The sequence below is a fragment of the Cygnus olor genome, chromosome 13 (assembly GCF_009769625.2).
Source record: "Cygnus olor isolate bCygOlo1 chromosome 13, bCygOlo1.pri.v2, whole genome shotgun sequence".
Lineage (NCBI taxonomy): Eukaryota > Metazoa > Chordata > Aves > Anseriformes > Anatidae > Cygnus > Cygnus olor.
This window is the reverse complement of record NC_049181.1, coordinates 20,150,091-20,167,368: the sequence shown is the minus strand read 5'-3', so window position 1 is coordinate 20,167,368 and position 17,278 is coordinate 20,150,091. Positions and strand designations below refer to the sequence as shown.

At 40.3% G+C, this 17,278-nt stretch overlaps 1 protein-coding gene across 9 annotated transcripts in view; it reads right to left on the bottom strand.

Moving 5' to 3' along the window:
- Nucleotides 1-17,278, bottom strand: part of TENM1 (teneurin transmembrane protein 1) — a 615,716-nt gene that overhangs the window by 233,898 nt on the left and 364,540 nt on the right. The gene's annotated exons all lie outside the window — the stretch shown is intronic.

Sequence of the window (17,278 nt, the reverse complement as noted above, 5' to 3'; positions counted from 1 at the left end):
ATTTGTTTCCTTTTAAAATTTGAGAAGAACCATTGATATGCTCTGTGAGCATCAAAGCCTTTTTTGAATAAAAAAGTGTAGATATCTGAACAATTTTAATTGGCTTAGAAAGTGTTAGAAGACAATATATTAAAAATGAACAAAGCAAATCATAACTAATTTCCTTTACATTACTGTAAATCCAGAAAAAATGTCTATGATGCCAGTGGGTCACATAAAGAAGATAGTATGTGGGCTTCAGGTCAGCACAACTGTCTCACCTTGACTTTCACCAAAAGGTACAGAGGTCTACTGTCACTTAAAATTTGCTTAAAAGAGAATCTATCACCCATTTTCCTTTTAAGTTAGAGGTCTGACAGTGCCCAGAGGCAGGCTGGAGTGGAGGAAGGTGCTTTGTGTCACCCTGGGTCACCCAGCAAACACACTTAAGAGTTATTTCAGGTCTGAAACAACACAAACGGGAGCAAGGGCTCTGTAGGACTTTCATCTGCTGACAAAGTTCACGTTCCAACTGACGAATCTTAAAAAAAACCCTGAAAATTAGGAAGAAGTATTTGCAATAGAGGGGGGTATTACAGTAAGCATCTGGAGGTAGAATCCCTTGAAAGGAACGGGTGAGGCGTAAGGCTCTCCCCAGCACCGGGCTCTGTGTTCAGCAGACAAAAAACAGGAGATCGGTCACTGCTGTCACAGTCCTGCCACCACAGGAACAGGAGAAACAGAGGAGCAATAGCTCCTATCACCCTCACCCAAACGAACAAACCTCTGACAGGATTAGCTTATGTATCCGTTCCTTCTTGTTGTGAATCTGCTGGAAATTCAGGGCAGAGAATTTACCAACAAATCAGAAATGAAAAAGCTGCTAGTGAGAGAGAAAAGACAGCAGCATCAGGACAGCTTTGTAAATCTTGACAGACACTTGCTGGCTCTGAAGGGTGAACTATTTGTTGTGATTTTTGAGAAGTCAAGAAACATAACAAACCAGAACAAGTATTACATAGCTCTTTAGAGACATAAATATTTGTCTCTTTCTGATTACATTGGTAAAAGCTTGACAAACTCCAGCCTGCAAGCTTCCAGCATCACCAAGTGCGCTGGTCTGAGGACTTGCTGACAACCAGCCCCTTTGTACCTTAGGAATCAGCAGCGTAAATGCTGTAAGCTGAAAGTACATCTGATTCCTCTCTCAAGCACCCACAGCTGAAAAGACTGTCAAATGGTGACAAAATTTGAAATTTTCATCCACCCTTTTCTTGGTGGAATGTCAAAGATTGGCAGAAAAATATACCTAATTTTGTACTTCTTTATCTTTATATTTTTAAATACACGAGTGTGAAATATTACATATACATAAATACTGACACAGAACTGTATAAATATAGAATTGTACAACCTTAAAATAACTAAACTTGAAAGGATTTTTGGCAGCCTGTTCCCATTCTCAGAGCTAGGCCAAGTTAGATCAGGTTGCTCGGTGCCTTCAATGAAGAGTATCAGAGCATAACAAAGCATTTTAAAACCATCTCCTAGGTGAGGTTTTCAAGAGACACCAGGTTATGCTCTAACAATAAAGCTAGAAATCCAACTTTCTTTTCATGATTTTGAAAATCCAATCCACACTGATTCATTTTTCACTGTTAAAATATCCCATTTCCCTGCACATTCACTAACAGTTTTTAACGTGTGATCAGTAAAAATCAACTCAAACTGTGAGACACTTCCTACTTCTGAGTTTAGGACAGCGAAACTTTGAACTATTTAGGATTGTGAGTGCACACATTTGCACTTTCCCCTCCTTTTTTCCAGATCTTTGAAAAATTTACTTGTGGTGTACATGATCTCACAGAATCACAGAATCGTCTAGGTTGGAAGAGACCTCCAAGATCATCTAGTCCAACCTCTGTCCTAACACAAACAAGACCTCCACTAAACCATATCACTAAGGGCTACATCTAAACGTCTTTTAAAGACCTCCAGGGATGGCGACTCAACCACTTCCCTGGGCAGCCCATTCCAATGCCTAACAACCCTTTCCGTAAAGAAGTTCTTCCTAATATCCAACCTAAACCTCCCCTGGCGCAACTTTAGCCCATTCCCCCTCGTCCTGTCACTGGGCACGTGGGAGAATAGACCAACCCACACCTCTCTACAGCCTCCTTTAAGGTACCTATAGAGAGCGATGAGGTCGCCCCTGAGCCTCCTCTTCTCCAGGCTGAGCAATCCCAGCTCCCTCAGCCACTCCTCCTAAAACTTGTTCTCCAGACCCCTCACCAGCTTCGTTGCCCTTCTCTGGACTCTCTCGAGCACCTCCATGTCCTTCTTGTAGAGAGGGGCCCAAAACTGAACCCAGTACTCGAGGTGCGGCCTCACCAGAGCCGAGTACAGGGGGACAATCACTTCCCTAGACCTGCTGGCCACACTGTTTCTTATACAAGCCAGGATGCTGTTGGCCTTCTTGGCCACCTGAGCACACTGCTGGCTCATATTCAGCCGACTATCAACCAATACTCCCAGGTCCTTCTCGGCCAGGCAGCTTTCCAACCACTCATCTCCCAGCCTGTAGCGCTGCTTGGGGTTGTTGTGCCCCAGGTGCAGGACCCGGCACTTGGCCTTGTTGAACTTCATGCAGTTGACCTCAGCCCATCGGTCCAGCCTATCCAAATCCTCCTGCAGAGCCTTCCTACTCTCGAGCAGATCGACACACGCACCTAACTTGGTGTCGTCTGCAAACTTACTGAGGGTGCACTCGATCCCCTCATCCAGGTCATCGATAAAGATATTAAAGAGAACTGGCCCCAGTACTGAGCCCTGGGGGACTCCACTAGTAACCGGCCTCCAACTGGATGTGGCTCCATTCACCACAACTCTTTGGGCCCGGCCATCCAGCCAGTTTTTAACCCAACAAAGCGTACGCCAGTCCAAGCCACGAGCAGCCAGTTTCTTGAGGAGAATGTTGTGGGAAACGGTGTCAAAAGCCTTACTGAAGTCAAGGTAGATCACATCCACAGCCTTTCCCTCATCCACCAAGCGCGTCACTTGGTCATAGAAGGAGATCAGGTTCGTCAAGGAGGACCTACCTTTCATAAATCCATGCTGACTGGGCCTGATCGCCTGCTTGCCCTGCAAGTGCCGCGTGATGATATTCAAGATAATCTGCTCCATGAGCTTCCCTGGCACTGAGGTCAAACTAACAGGCCTATAGTTCCCTGGGTCTACCCTCCAGCCCTTCTTGTAGATGGGCGTCACATTTGCTAGCCGCCAGTCGACTGGGACCTCTCCTGATAGCCAGGACTGCTGATAAATGATGGAAAGCGGCTTGGCCAGCTCCTCCGCCAGTTCGCTCAGTACCCTCAGGTGGATCCCATCCAGCCCCATCGACTTGCATACATCCAAGTGCTGTAGCAGGTCGCCAACCATTTCCTCGTGGATAGTGAGGGCCACATCCTGCTCCCCATCCCCTTCCACCAGCTCAGGGTACTGGGTATCCAGAGAACAACTGGTCTTGCCGCTAAAGACTGAGGCAAAGAAGGCATTGAGTACCTCAGCCTTTTCCTCATCTTTTGTAACTAAGTTTCCCCCTGCATCCAGTAAAGGATGGAGATTCTCCTTAGTCCTCCTTTTTGTGTTGATGTATTTGTAAAAACTTTTTTTGTTATCTTTAACGGCAGTAGCCAGATTGAGCTCCAGATGAGCTTTGGCCTTTCTAATTTTGTCCCTGCACAGCCTCGCAACATCCTTATAGTCCTCTTGAGTAGCCCGCCCTCTTTTCCAAAGATTATAAACCCTCTTTTTTCTCCTAAGCTCGAGCCACAACTCTCTGTTCAGCCAGGCCGGTCTAGTTCCACGCCGGCTCGTCTTTGGGCACGTGGGGACAGACTGCTCCTGAGCCATTAAGATTTCCTTCTTGAAGAGTGCCCAGCCTTCCTGGACTCCTCTGCCCTTCAGAACCTCCTCCCAAGGGACTCTGCCAACCAGTGTCCTGAACAGCTCAAAGTCAGCCCTCCGGAAGTCCACGACAGCGGTTTTACTGGTCCCCTTCCTGACTTCGCCAAGAATAGAAAACTGAACCATTTCGTGGTCACTCTGCCCAAGACAGTTCCCGACCACCACATCTCCCACCAGTCCGTCACTGTTTGTGAACAGAAGGTCTAGCGGGGCACCTCCCCTGGTAGGCTCTCTAACCAGCTGCATCTCAACACATGAACATCTACTAGGAATGCAGTATATACCTTAATTTAGATTAAACACTTAAGGAACATTTAGACCAAAAAACACACTCTTCTGATTAATCCTGGAACAAGAAAGGGAGAAAGCGTGCATGCAAGCTCTTCAGTACTTCCATTCACGTCCAATTACATCCAGCTGCCAACCTGACATTGATGAGAACATATGAAAGACAACTTGGCACATCCGTTGCATTTGATTAGCCAACTGGGGATACAGATTGTAAGTCAAATAACCCCTCTTTCCCCAAAAAGCTCTTGAAGGGTTTGTCATCAAATGTTCCGTCTGATCAAGAAATGGGAGATTAAACTCCCTTCAAAAAAAATTCTGACCATTTCTGCTCCCTTCTTTTTTTGAGCGTTCGGTTTACCATAGGGATTTCAATAACAGCAGTTCAGATGTGAAGTTCAGCTACGCTGCAGTTTAAGTAATATTAAAACAATTTAATGGAAATAATTGTTTTTGCGTATCTCATTTTAACAGGCATGATCACAGAAACCATTTTCCAACTGTTTAACTCATATCCCTCCAAGATCTTTATTAGATTTTTCTAATATTTCCAGATATTATTTCTTTACACTACATTCCATTAATAAGTTACTTAACTTAAAAAGACTCATATTCTCATATTAAGATGAAATAAGGTATCTCAGCTAAAAATGGTGAAGTTATTGCAGGTGTGCACGCCCAGAAAATACACTGTGGTAATCCTGCTTAAATATCACCCAGCATCATTACTATTTAAGTTAAATAAGCTGTTCTTAAAACATATTTCACCCTAAAACGCACATCGTGGTTACGAAGAAAAGATGAAAATCTCAGCCATTTATGTCAACATAATAAAGCTCCTAAGCATATAACACCAGATCTACAAAATTCAGGGTCGTTAAAGTAGAGAAATTGATCCCAGAAGGGAACAGCGTACCCCCAATAACATTTTTCAAAATTATTCCAATAGCATTTGTCTTTATGCTGTTAAGCTATTTAAATAGGTACTACAACATGCCCAATTCCCTGTATGTTAGCAGGGATATTTGTTTAGAATACCAAGATCTGTTTTCATCTCATTTTTCCCCTCAAGATTTGTAGAGCTCCAAAAGAGGGAATAAGTACCATCATTCCTGTACTGTACCAAAGGGAATAAAGAATGAGAAGAATTCCAAAGCACACCAAATCAAAAGACCTCGGTACATTTTCACAAAGTTTGAAGAAGTGCTGCTAGTCTCTGCCATCTGTTGCCAAAAACATATCCAAGCTTTGGGAACAATGCCACTGCACTGAGAAATACCTCCAGTGTTTTTATGGGGGTAGGAGCACTTGGCTGCATTTTTCCTAGCTCTAGACCTCTTCAATTCCCTTGCCCTTTCTTAACATAAGTTCTAATTGTTTTGATATACTAAACGGTTTATTTGGGTATATAACACTCGTTTTAGCAGCTATTCTAATCGCTGACTTTGAAAACACCAGCCCGGGGTTTAAACACATAGCATCTTTACCTTTCACAGAGACACAGCCATCTAATTGATACCTAGCAAATAACAAGCCACTGACAGGTAAGCATTAAAATGTGATTGCTCTCCTTTGAAAATGAGCAGGCAAGCACCTGCTCTTTCTAATGCAAATCGCAGATAATATTGCCTATCCAGGAGTAAAACAAAGTCCCCGTTATCAGCAAATAAATGGGCACATTTGCATTGCTAATGTCTATGAATGGCTGGGAGGCTGGCTCCCTAACATGGGAGAGCTAGAAGCTGGTGACTAAACAACCTTGTTGGACAAATTTCCCAAAAAAGGAAATTAGCAAATGAAATAATTTGTTTGGGTCTTAACAGGCTGAAAAGTACAGGAGGAACAACCCACAGTATTGGCGTTCTGCATAGACAGAGCTTCTAAAGCTTCCCGGCATCTGCCTTTGAGACGTTTTTTGGGTGGAACACAAAATGCACACCAGTGGCCTCCATCCCTTGTGCTCTGCTCTCCATGGCCCACAGCTCAGCAGGGGGAAGCAAAGTCTGTCTGTGCACCACAGCTCCTGGTTCTGCAAAGCTGCTGCCTGATCGATGAGCTTGGGAGAGCTAAAGGTAGGAGCCTCCCCAGCAGCTGACAGTACTCTAACCCAGGGAAAGTGAATGAAACCAAAAGAGCAAGATAGCTCACTACCAGATTAGCCTACAGCAGCCCTGGAAAGTCTTCCATGCCCTGAAGGTAGGCTTGCCACAGGCAGATAAGCAAAGCTCAAGTTCAGTACTGCTGGAAATGCTTTGTGCCTCCTTATTAAAAAATTCACACAATTGGAGGTGAACTAATTGAGGTGGTGGAGACAGTAACACAGAAGGCATTTAAAATGTAATTAAGCCATGATCAGAAAAGGGACACAGAAGGGAGAAAGCACTCAAAATAGATACTCCAGGGAAATACCAGATTCAAGCACAAATGAGAGCAACTGTGTATTGGACCACAAAGACATTTCCATATACAGAGAAGAAAAAAAAAAAAAGGAAGTGTGCAGTCATTTTAGATAACTTTCATTAGCTTTAATGTGCCCCATAGAGACAGGTGTTCTGACTCGAAAAGTACCCTATCCTGCACCTGAGGGATTCTGAACCACACAAGGGATCGCAGAAGAACACTGCAGGATCAGTGTCTTGATTCCTTTGGCTTCATTCTGTAGAAGCGCGCTTTGCTTTAGCTCTGCTTTTTGCTGCTCTGGAAGGATTGCAGCAGCCACTGTTTCATGTAGTGAAAAGCACAGCTCACGCATATACCCTACTATATAAAGGAGGGGAAAACAAACAAAAAGAAGAGTAAAAATGTGTAATTATAAATATTACAATTTTGACCTCAGACATACAACAAACATTCCTTTTATGACAAAATCTGCAGAATAGAGAGGCTTAAAGTGAAAGCCTACAGAATTTAGTCCCTATTTCCCTTCAGCTTTAGCTGTTTTACAGAAATAAATGCATCAGAAAAAACACAAGCTACTACCTAGCCTTGTAACAAAAAAAGAAATGCTTAAACATCCTTTTGTACAAAGCTTTCTGTTATCTAACAGTTTTACATTTAAATAGACCTTAAAGCTCTTTTCCATTGCTTTTTCCTAATAAATTTGTTTCATGCAAACCTGCTGAGTTCAGTCTTCATGAGTAACAGTGACCCTATAGGGTACAAGTCCCGTGTGGGTTTTGCCTTTCTTGGTGTTAACTACCATTCAGTATGGTCTCATTTCCCTGCCAGCTGCTTCACTATTTCCCAAGCTGTATCACCTCGTACTGTGCCCGATATGAGACATGGCAGTGACAGCACAAATAGGAAACAACCAGCACAGCCAAGCAGGACGACCGGCAAAGGCTGCAAGCAGTATATCGAGAAGTGGCTGTGAGGAAAAAAAACACCACACATTTGTTTGTAGAAGCTTAAATCACTTCTCTCTAAAAACATAGCAAGATCCTCTCTGACTGTACTGGTCTTGCAAAGCAGTCTGACTTATTTTGGTCAATACACGAAGAACTGATCAATGAGTTAGGATGAGATGCCCTTTAATGGCAGAACTTACAGTGGAGAGGGGAAGAAGGAAGAAAAGGCTTGGACTTGGTGGCTTTGAACAGGAGGAAGACTCAATACCACCAATGATGAACAGGGAGTTGCAGTGCTGTAATGAAGAAAGCGAGCACAGTACAAAGAACCTTTTTCTCCGTGCTAATAAAAGATACTCCTCTTAACCATCTTTTCAACAAGTACATTCAGAAGAGCATGTACATCATGCATCAACGAAATCTTCCCTCATCTCTCTGGTTTATTTCACTTGAAAATGGGCAATGCACAAACAGCAAGGAACAAATGGGTGGACTCCATGACAGAAATTAGAACATCAAGTGAAAAGCAACCTGATGATGCACTGCTACAGAAAAAATTAAGAGATACTGGCCAGAAAACTTCACAAATCAGTGTTTTTCTGTTTTACAGACCTGCCTTCTTGCTTAGGCTAGTTTGCTAAAATTACAGTAGGCAGATTTGTTAAACAAGTTTAAGGATTTTTTTTTTCAAAATGATACAAACACTGTAAAATTATCTTGCATGTTGCCAAAGACACCAAGTCAGTAAATACATCACTTGCAAAGCACCTATTACTGAAGTCTGACCATTTCAGACACTGACTGATCTCTTGCCTCTGCTGCTGCAGCTACTTTAAGTGTAATGTATAACTACACAAAAGAAAGACAACAACCTTTATATTCCTTTTTTTTTTTTTCCCTCCTTGAGCAGGACTTATTAGCCATTAAAATATATTTTATGTATATAATTCATTTAAAGAGACCATAAAATTAAACTGAAACATAGGTACTTGCCAGCAACATTATTCCAACTGGAAGTCCAGACCAATCCATTCCTATAGCCAGTTTAAAGACTGACTTTTCTTTTAGTACCTATAATCATTGAGAAAAACTTGAAAATATTGGAATATTATGTCTGAACACTCTATTGCAATACACATTCTAAATTGGAGCACCAAGTTCCAGCAAAGCATCACCTTGTTTCTGCCCACTGCACTCTTTCTCCCCATTCCGGTGTGCAGTTTAAGGTAGCACGTGTAAACATGAGTGGCAGATGCCTCTTCTTCCTTTTCCTAAAACATCCACAAGTGTATAAAGGCAGTGTTTTTTAATCCTCATCATGGTCATCTGACCCCATCTGATACCCTGGTGCTGGAGCATTAGTAAAGCATGAGGAACCATAAGCTTCACGCTGCCAGAACAGTGCCAGAAATGACTGGTGGTGTGAGAAGTTTGGTTTGAGTGGAGCTGTTCGGGGATGATGATAATTATCTGTCAAATGAATATTCATCACACAGGCGAATCCAAGGCTGAGTAATACTTCACTGCAGAACAGGAACAATGCTATGGAGAAGTTGGCCAAAGCAGACATGGCTCGCTTTGCACTGAGCTCTGGTGCAGCTGTAGGATATACAGATGGGTGCCAGGAATTCATGAACTGGAGAAACAGCCTGCAGTAAGCAGACCTGTCCCCTATGTTAGTCTTACCAACAAAGCAGAAAATACAAAGCAGAAAATTAGCTAAATAAGCTTTTATATCCCTGAAGGCATGCTCAGCCCTACTGCAATAAATATATTGCTTCTGTTGTTTCTGGAAGAAGTAAATAGCATGGAGGTGTCCAATGTCACCCTCTCCTTTTCTCCCCAACTCCAACATCTCCTGTCACAGACCATCTTGTTTATTTAGAGTAACAAAAATTTTCAGAGGCAGCCATTTCAAATGTACAGCCTGTCTGCTGATGTCTTTGCTAGTGGCACTACCCTCCAGCTAGCTGAGGCAAACACCTGGCAACTGACTCAGAGGAACAATAGCCACCACAGTGTGACTGAAGGAGGAGAGTTTATTTTTATTTATGAGCATAAAAAAAAAAAAGATGTTATCAGATTCAAAAAAGCTAGAAAAGGTTTGTGTGCCAAAAATCCACTACTCTTTTTTAAAAGAAATTGCATTGTGCTATGCCACTACTACACACATATCCTTCTGTATTTACACACATTTGTAGTAAAGTATTTGAAAACTACCACAGAAGTGAATAATAGGACATTATTGACAAAAATTAAAATTAATTCCTGCCTCCACCACCCGAACAGAATAATTCAATGCATGTAGGGCAATATATGATCCTTTGATTTCTACTAGAAATAATTACATAAACATGAACTTCTTTAATTTCTTTACTAGGTGAGTTAAATGTCTGTACCAAAATTACATTCCAGAAGATCAGATTACCAGTGTCCTGATCTAATTTTTATTTTTTAAAAAGTTCTATTGTTTTGAATACAGCAGCATAAAAAGTTAAATTTTTCTTTTTCTTCACGCCAATGGATGGTGAAATAAAGAGGTCAAGCCAGCAAACATCGTTAATTTTATGCAAGTGTTTGAAAGGAAGGAAAAAATATGTTCAAATCTAATCAAATGTAAATATTTTAAACAACATTTGGAGATTCTCTTCGATCAGAATTCAAGAATTCTCATCCCTTAGAAAACTGAATGCATCTTTCACAGGCCATAAAAAGATGTCTGAAGAAAGAAAACTACATTATTTCCTGAACTTCTATTGTTAATTATATTTCTAGTTATGAATGCTTACCTGTATTATTTACCTCTTTCAAACAATATTGAAACAATTGTGCAAGCCCCTTGATCAAATGCCAGAGGTACAGAATTCTAAAGTTAATCAGTGTAAGTGCAAGTAAGCTTCTATTTTTTTGGAATCAGAAAAAGAAAACAAGAAACTACTAATAAATCAAATTAATTAAGAAATGAACATAACAGTGAATGATCATTCACTATTGATATGAATTTCCATTTCTTTTATATGTAAAAAAATCTACTTCTTGGCTACATTTTATTAAATTATGCTATGTAGAAAATCTCACATGAATTTTTTTTTCTGTAATTTCAAATGAACAGGAATTCATATTTTTACACAGTTCTAAACACCAACTGCTTTCATCCTTTTAAAATATTTGGAAGTGAGGGAGCCTTAAGCATTTCTGGCAATTATTCTGCTGCTTATGTTGCTGTCCATACGAACTGTAAGCAATGAAAGCCAAAACCATCAATAATGGAGAAAAGCTAGAAAGCTTAAATAAAACTCTCCCATAAATCATGTAGTTTAAGCACACTGGGCCATATTATTCTCTTATTTTGGTCACTTTTAGACAAGTGCATCTTCATTTGTATAATAAAAGTAATCGTAAATTCTGTCTGATCAAGTGAGAAAGAGTGCAGCAAATCCAGAGAATAAAGAATTCTCCATTCAGTGGGAGAATTAAAATAAATTTAAAAATCAGATGAAAATAAGAATAGATTAACCTCAGGGAGCTCAGCTAAACCCAACCTTGTCAACAGAAGTTTTGCAGACTATTTCATGATCTACAGCATTTTTTTCTCAGTGTTTGAGAAGACTACATTAATTTTTCATTTTGTGGTAGCCTTCTAAAAGAAAAGGCTACATATTTTTTGCAAGTGCAAGGATTCAAGCAGGGCACCTCTACTGCCTGGCTACTTGTCCAAGAGGCAGCAGCATGTCCTTGGGGGCATATCATGCATACATACTTCGTGATGCATAGGGATGGCATCTACAGGAAAGTGTAATGACCTTGAACATCTCTAGGATTTTAAAGGTGATTCATTGTTCTTTATTATTTGATTTCTATTATTTTAATTCTACTGTTAGGAAGCATTCTAAAAATTCCAGGAAAGGCACTTTATTAAGTAAAGTACTTTAAAGACCGTTTGATCATGAAATATAGCACTCCCATTTATCTGCTTTGCAAGGAAAGCTCTGCAGAGTTTGTACCACACTTCTGTGTTAAGAAAGTGCTCACAGAAGGGAGGTACAGAGTCTTCTCCACTGCCAGGCATGCAGGAAGGATGTTTTTGGCACTTTGGACTCAGAGACAGATTTGCCCCACTTCCAGGGACCATGGGCAGCACAAGCTGGTGCTGCTTTTCTGCTCTCAGACAGGCTACAGCTGGAATTGTCAGTACTCGCTGTTTTATTGTGTAACTGATGCTTGGGGTGGTGAAAGAATCGATCTGTGGTGTTCAACATTACCTTATTCTTTTCATGCTGTTTTTTCCATCTGAGCTAAAGACGCTTCATCCACTTGCGGAACATTCCTAATGAGTGGCAGTCAGCAGGAAACTGATTTTTGAGCAGCTTCCAATAAAACTGAAGCTTTGAAAGAAGAACCTTAGATTTTAAATCACATCCACAATTTATTTCACATATAATGCCTTTAGAACAAAGTTCAAAAGTATTTGAGTCTAATTCTCAAAAGAAAAACTAATTCAAGCTCTAAAGGAGTTAGAATACACCCATCCTGCTGCTTAACCACATTCCCAGCAATGTTATCAACTCGCTGAGCTACTTCTTGACAGTCCTTTATTTCGCAAAATCTTCTGACAGATATGTAATTGAGAAACCCTAGGAAGAAATGTTATTTTGTTTCAGCATCTGCTCTATAAAAGAACATAAGCAAACTAGACTTCTCATTCCAGAAAATAAAATGGTTCTTCTTTGTTTCAAGAGTGACATAAAAGACATAGCAAGAGTACCTACAATAAAATGGCTTACAGGACAAATGCAGAGCTGTTGGCTTGCTCCCATGTTCTGTAATACTTGCTTAGCCATAAACTCCTTATGTTTGTTCATATCTTTTTTTTTTTTTTTAACCTTACAACAGGTCATGGACACTTTTAAGTGTTACAGGAAGAGGCACTATTAATATAGCAAGAGCATTTTGCAGGTATCATTTCAGGCTCTGAGAAGCAGAACCCCAAGCCAGAGTATGCAACATATTAACTCAAAAGCTTAAGCCTCTACTGTAGGTATTCCAGTAGTATTAGGTACAGGTTACTGTAAGGATTGCTATATCTTGGTTTCTCTTACAGTTACTCTCCCCTTCTGAGTTTTATTTCTATGATTCCTGGCATTTTACACCATGGAAAATTGGTGATTCAGAGAAGAGAACGGGAATTAGGATTGTCTTTTGTATCTGTACACTGACAAATGGATTGTTAAGCTTGTGTAATGTCCAGAGAATGCTTTTTTATTCCTTAAATGAGATTTGTTATCAGGGGATTGGAAACGCGCTGTGATCCTTCTCTCATTTATTTCCTTTCTCAGTAGTTTTCTCTCGTTTTTCCCCTTTGTCAGATATCCACTTTTAAAATCAAAAGAATTACTGATGAGAATGAAGCTACTTTTGATACTACGAGGCATTTTTTAACTAAAATGATGGTACACACTGTAAGGTTGGAAGCAGCACTACAGAAATGGTGCCAGCAGGTTACAAGGTTTTGTAACACATTTGAGATCCCGTAAGGGAGCACCCACTCCAGTCTTGGGGGAAAACTCTCTTTGTACATTGAGTTTTGCTTGTGTACTTTGATTTGATGAGGGGAAGGAAAAGTATTCCCTCCATAAGGTTTTAAATGAAGCCTCAAAATGCAGTTTCCTCACCCCAGTTATTCCAAGGAGAGAAATTTCCAATTGGCAAATCAAGAAAGACCGTCCTGAGGAGGCCTGAAACTAAGTGCTTCTTTTCCTTTCCTTAGAGTCTGCAGATACTCCCCATGCAGAAGAGACGGCTCAAGTCCAGGCAGCTGCAGGGAAGTGCTCGTCATGCTGTTTTTCTCTGGGAGACAGTATCATCATCATTAGACCACAACGAGCCAAAGAAAGCACAGCGCAGCACAACAGGAATCCGTATTTTTGGGAGGGAATACAGGAGGAGACAACGGGCTAAAGCTTTAGGAGTGTGGATTCTTTTACTCTGCCTCACATGCAACCTTTTTTGGGGGAGCATGAAGCTCGTGAACACTCAGACCAGATGGTGTAACACAGCAGCACGAGATGGAGCTTATTAGCTATCACTTCTGTCCATTAGTGAACAGGCCAGAAACCCGCAGGACCTCTAAACCACGCTCTGCTTACAGCTGAGTCCCTTTCACAAGGAGAGTGCACGGTACAGGCTGCATGTGCATCATCACAGACACCGCTCCTGTGCTGTGCTTCAGGTTGCTGCTCTAAAGCGCGCAGGTACAAAAGCTGCTTCAATTAACTTCCCAGGAGACTTTCTAAATTAGTGAAATAACATTGTAGACAACATTGAAAGGCTAAAAGTTATATGTCTGGCATTTACAAACAAGAGAGACCAGAACCTGATGATACGAAGTACCTAGACGTTTTTGATACAAGACCTATCTAATAATAATGTATTACCAAACAAAATCTTCTCTATTTTCTTAAACGATGGAGTTTCCAGGAGATTGCTCACAAAAATAATTGGTTTCCTTTGTAGTTAACCTGTTCCTTCCTTCTCCTTCCAAACCTTGGGAATGCTTCGTTCCACGATAACACAATCACCTCCCACAACATGTCAATATGCAGCTCTAAACAAATAAATAAATAATTATAAATCCCGCCCTTCAATAACCCACAATTCTCATCATACAGAAATCACTGGGAGCAGAAGTAAACTACCACCCAAGGTGTTCAAAACTACCTCACTTCTACAAGATTGCATAGCAGTGATTCTTCTAAGGGAGATTTTTCCTTTCCATTTTACATTTTCCTTCTCCTTTTCAAAACTACTGATCTCCCCTCCAGGTGCAAACATTAGAAATGCACTTTTCCATGTCCTGTCTACATGTCAATAACCATTATGATGCTCTATATTTTGACAGTCTTTATTCACTGAATAATACTGTCAAGGGCTCCAAAACATGCAACTAGCAGGTAGGAGCTTTACTGAACTCTTCTACCCTGCTCTGTCCAACACCAGCTCAGCATCGACAATACTTGTGTGCTGCCTTCTTAATACCAACCAGAGTTTGGGAATGCCCCCGACACAACATTTTCCCTTCTTACACTGCCTTCGCGGAAGTTTCAAAGCACCAAGTCCCGTATTCATGCGGATAAGACTCAGCTTTCCAAGTTTCAGTAAAGTTATGCCAAATTGCACACGCTGTAAATATGAGTGTCAAGTAATCAGCTGTTCCAAATGTCTACTAGAAATGCCAAACCTCACAGCCATTCTGCTGGCATCCATCTTGTCCCAGAGGGCTCCTGAGACCATGAACTTAAGCTATGCTTAACTATTACTCTGGTGTTTTATAGAAGGGAAAAAGCTGATAAAAATTGGCTTCTTTACCTTTATAGGTCATTTAAAAATAAAGTAATTGAAACAAAGAGCAAGTGCTATATACAGCCCAAATTCTACTCTCCATGGCTCTGGTACAAACACAAAACAGATCTGCAGGCCCAAATGGATTTACATAATTCTTAAATAAGAGAATAATATGGGTATTATGTAAAAAGCTTTTGCTACTTTGCAGATGAATAGAAAACACCATGACATTTTCCTGACAGGACAATTTCTACCCATCCTTGTCAGCATGCCTTATATTTATGTCTCTGATGATAAATAAAAGTGTTTTGACTGGTCACATGAAGTTAGAAGTAGCATGCGTTTAAATCTTCCTTCCTGGTAAGCTTAAATTTGCTGAACTGTGAAGCATAACAAAGCAGACCACCTGTTCCTGCACTCCACATGTAGTTTCTCCCTCCTAGGGAAAGAAATTGCTATTCAGCACCAGGACGTGTCTGTTGCCTACATATCCGCATCTGAGCTGCAATGCTACGAAGTGCAGGAATGAGAATCTGATGGCAACAGCAGTGAGCTAAAAAAAATAAATCAGGGATGAAGCAGAATTGGGCTCATGCTGAAGAGACATTTGTAACCTACACCTCTTTATGAAGCCCATAGGCTTCGTTCAAGGAAGATTTTGAACATCAGCTTGACCTATTTACCTCTTGCTCCTTAAGACAGTTTCATATAACTTCTCCAAAACATCTACCAATCTTCATCTCTTGTCCTACAAAGATGAGTTTTCCTCAGTTCTTGAACTAAAAGCAGAAAACGTAATTTTTTGTGAAGCACTCTAAAATGTCCTTTCCCAGAATACTAGCAATGCTGACTTTTTCCAGACAGATTTACCGGAAAATGTTCGCTGTTGGATTCTCTTCCTAGGAATAAATCCAGTTTGCCTTGCCCATAATGCAGTTCAATGTATCTTGCCAGGAAATACACGTTTGCCTAACCAGAAATTTACTGCCGTATGCTCATTTTGTTAACGATCAATAAACTTGATCATGCCAATGACTCAATCCCAGATGCTTATCCTATCAGGGATTCATTCCTCTAAACCAGTGTTTTCTACAAACCTATAATTAGCCTAAAAGCAATAAAGCCTTTGTAGGGCCAATATTTGTGGAATACAACTCCTTTCATATTTACTTTGATGGAAACACAGAAAGCTGTAGAAGAAAACAGAGTTTTAATGATGTAAACGTGTCACAAATAAGCTCAATGTGAAAATGTGTTTGGTACATTTGTGAGAACTTTTTTCCTCGCAGCCAGGTCCATCAATGAGTTTTCTAGCAAGAACAACATTTCTGGTGTTTTTTGCCAACTCTACCCCATCTCTTTCAAGTACAAAACACTGTGTTACCAATTCTTCCAAGAGTTAATTTACTATGTTTGCCAATAACCACAAGCTATATGATACTGGGTCTGCCAGGAAATCACTTCATAACATCATCTTGCCAGGATGAGATACTGTAGATTTACATATCTTCAGATAAACAGGAGTTTGAACATTCCAGTGATTAAAAAAACGTATTTTAAGATGCTCTCATTATACAATTAGCACTGACTCTTCAGGAGAGAATAACACTGTCAGGAGAGTTTTGTACCTGTTCATACCGAGTTCTTAGGCCAGCAAATCTTAACTCATCTTGGAACAGTCTGTGGTGTCATTTGTTAGGTCTAAATTGTCTGCTAACTACAAGGTTCTGACACAAATAAACCCAGAGATGCAACTGATCTTGTAATGCATGCTTCAGGATGGACATCAATAGTAGACCTCAGGAATACCATATAGAAATCATTGCTTAAATGATTCATAGATTAGATTAAGATCTAGATTAAGCTTGTGATAGATTAATTCCATATTGGCTGCTGAGTTTTTCTTTCATATTGCTATCTATTAGATTTGTGAAGAATGACTAAGAAATCTTTGAGGAGTTAAGATTTGAGATAAAACTTCAGGAATTGCAAGGAATATAAGAATAGTGCAAAAGTTAAGTATTTTGTATTTGGGTATTGTTTGCAATGTTTAAAACCAGGAAACTTAAAATTTCCAAGATCACATGGCTTTTCAGACAAAGCTTTGACATGAAAAGATGTTTTCAAAAATACTAACAATGTTAGTCAATACTGCAGGATGTATCTGAGACCTCTGTAAACATTTCCTTTGAGTTCACACTATGCAGAGTTCTGGTTTATACAGATTGTCTATATATGCAAACACAAATACCCACGCATCATAAATTTACATAACCTCAGATTACAATCAAAAGTTTTCATAGAAATAAGTCCTGAATATTGACAGTAACAATGAAATAAATAGTCAAACTGCTCGT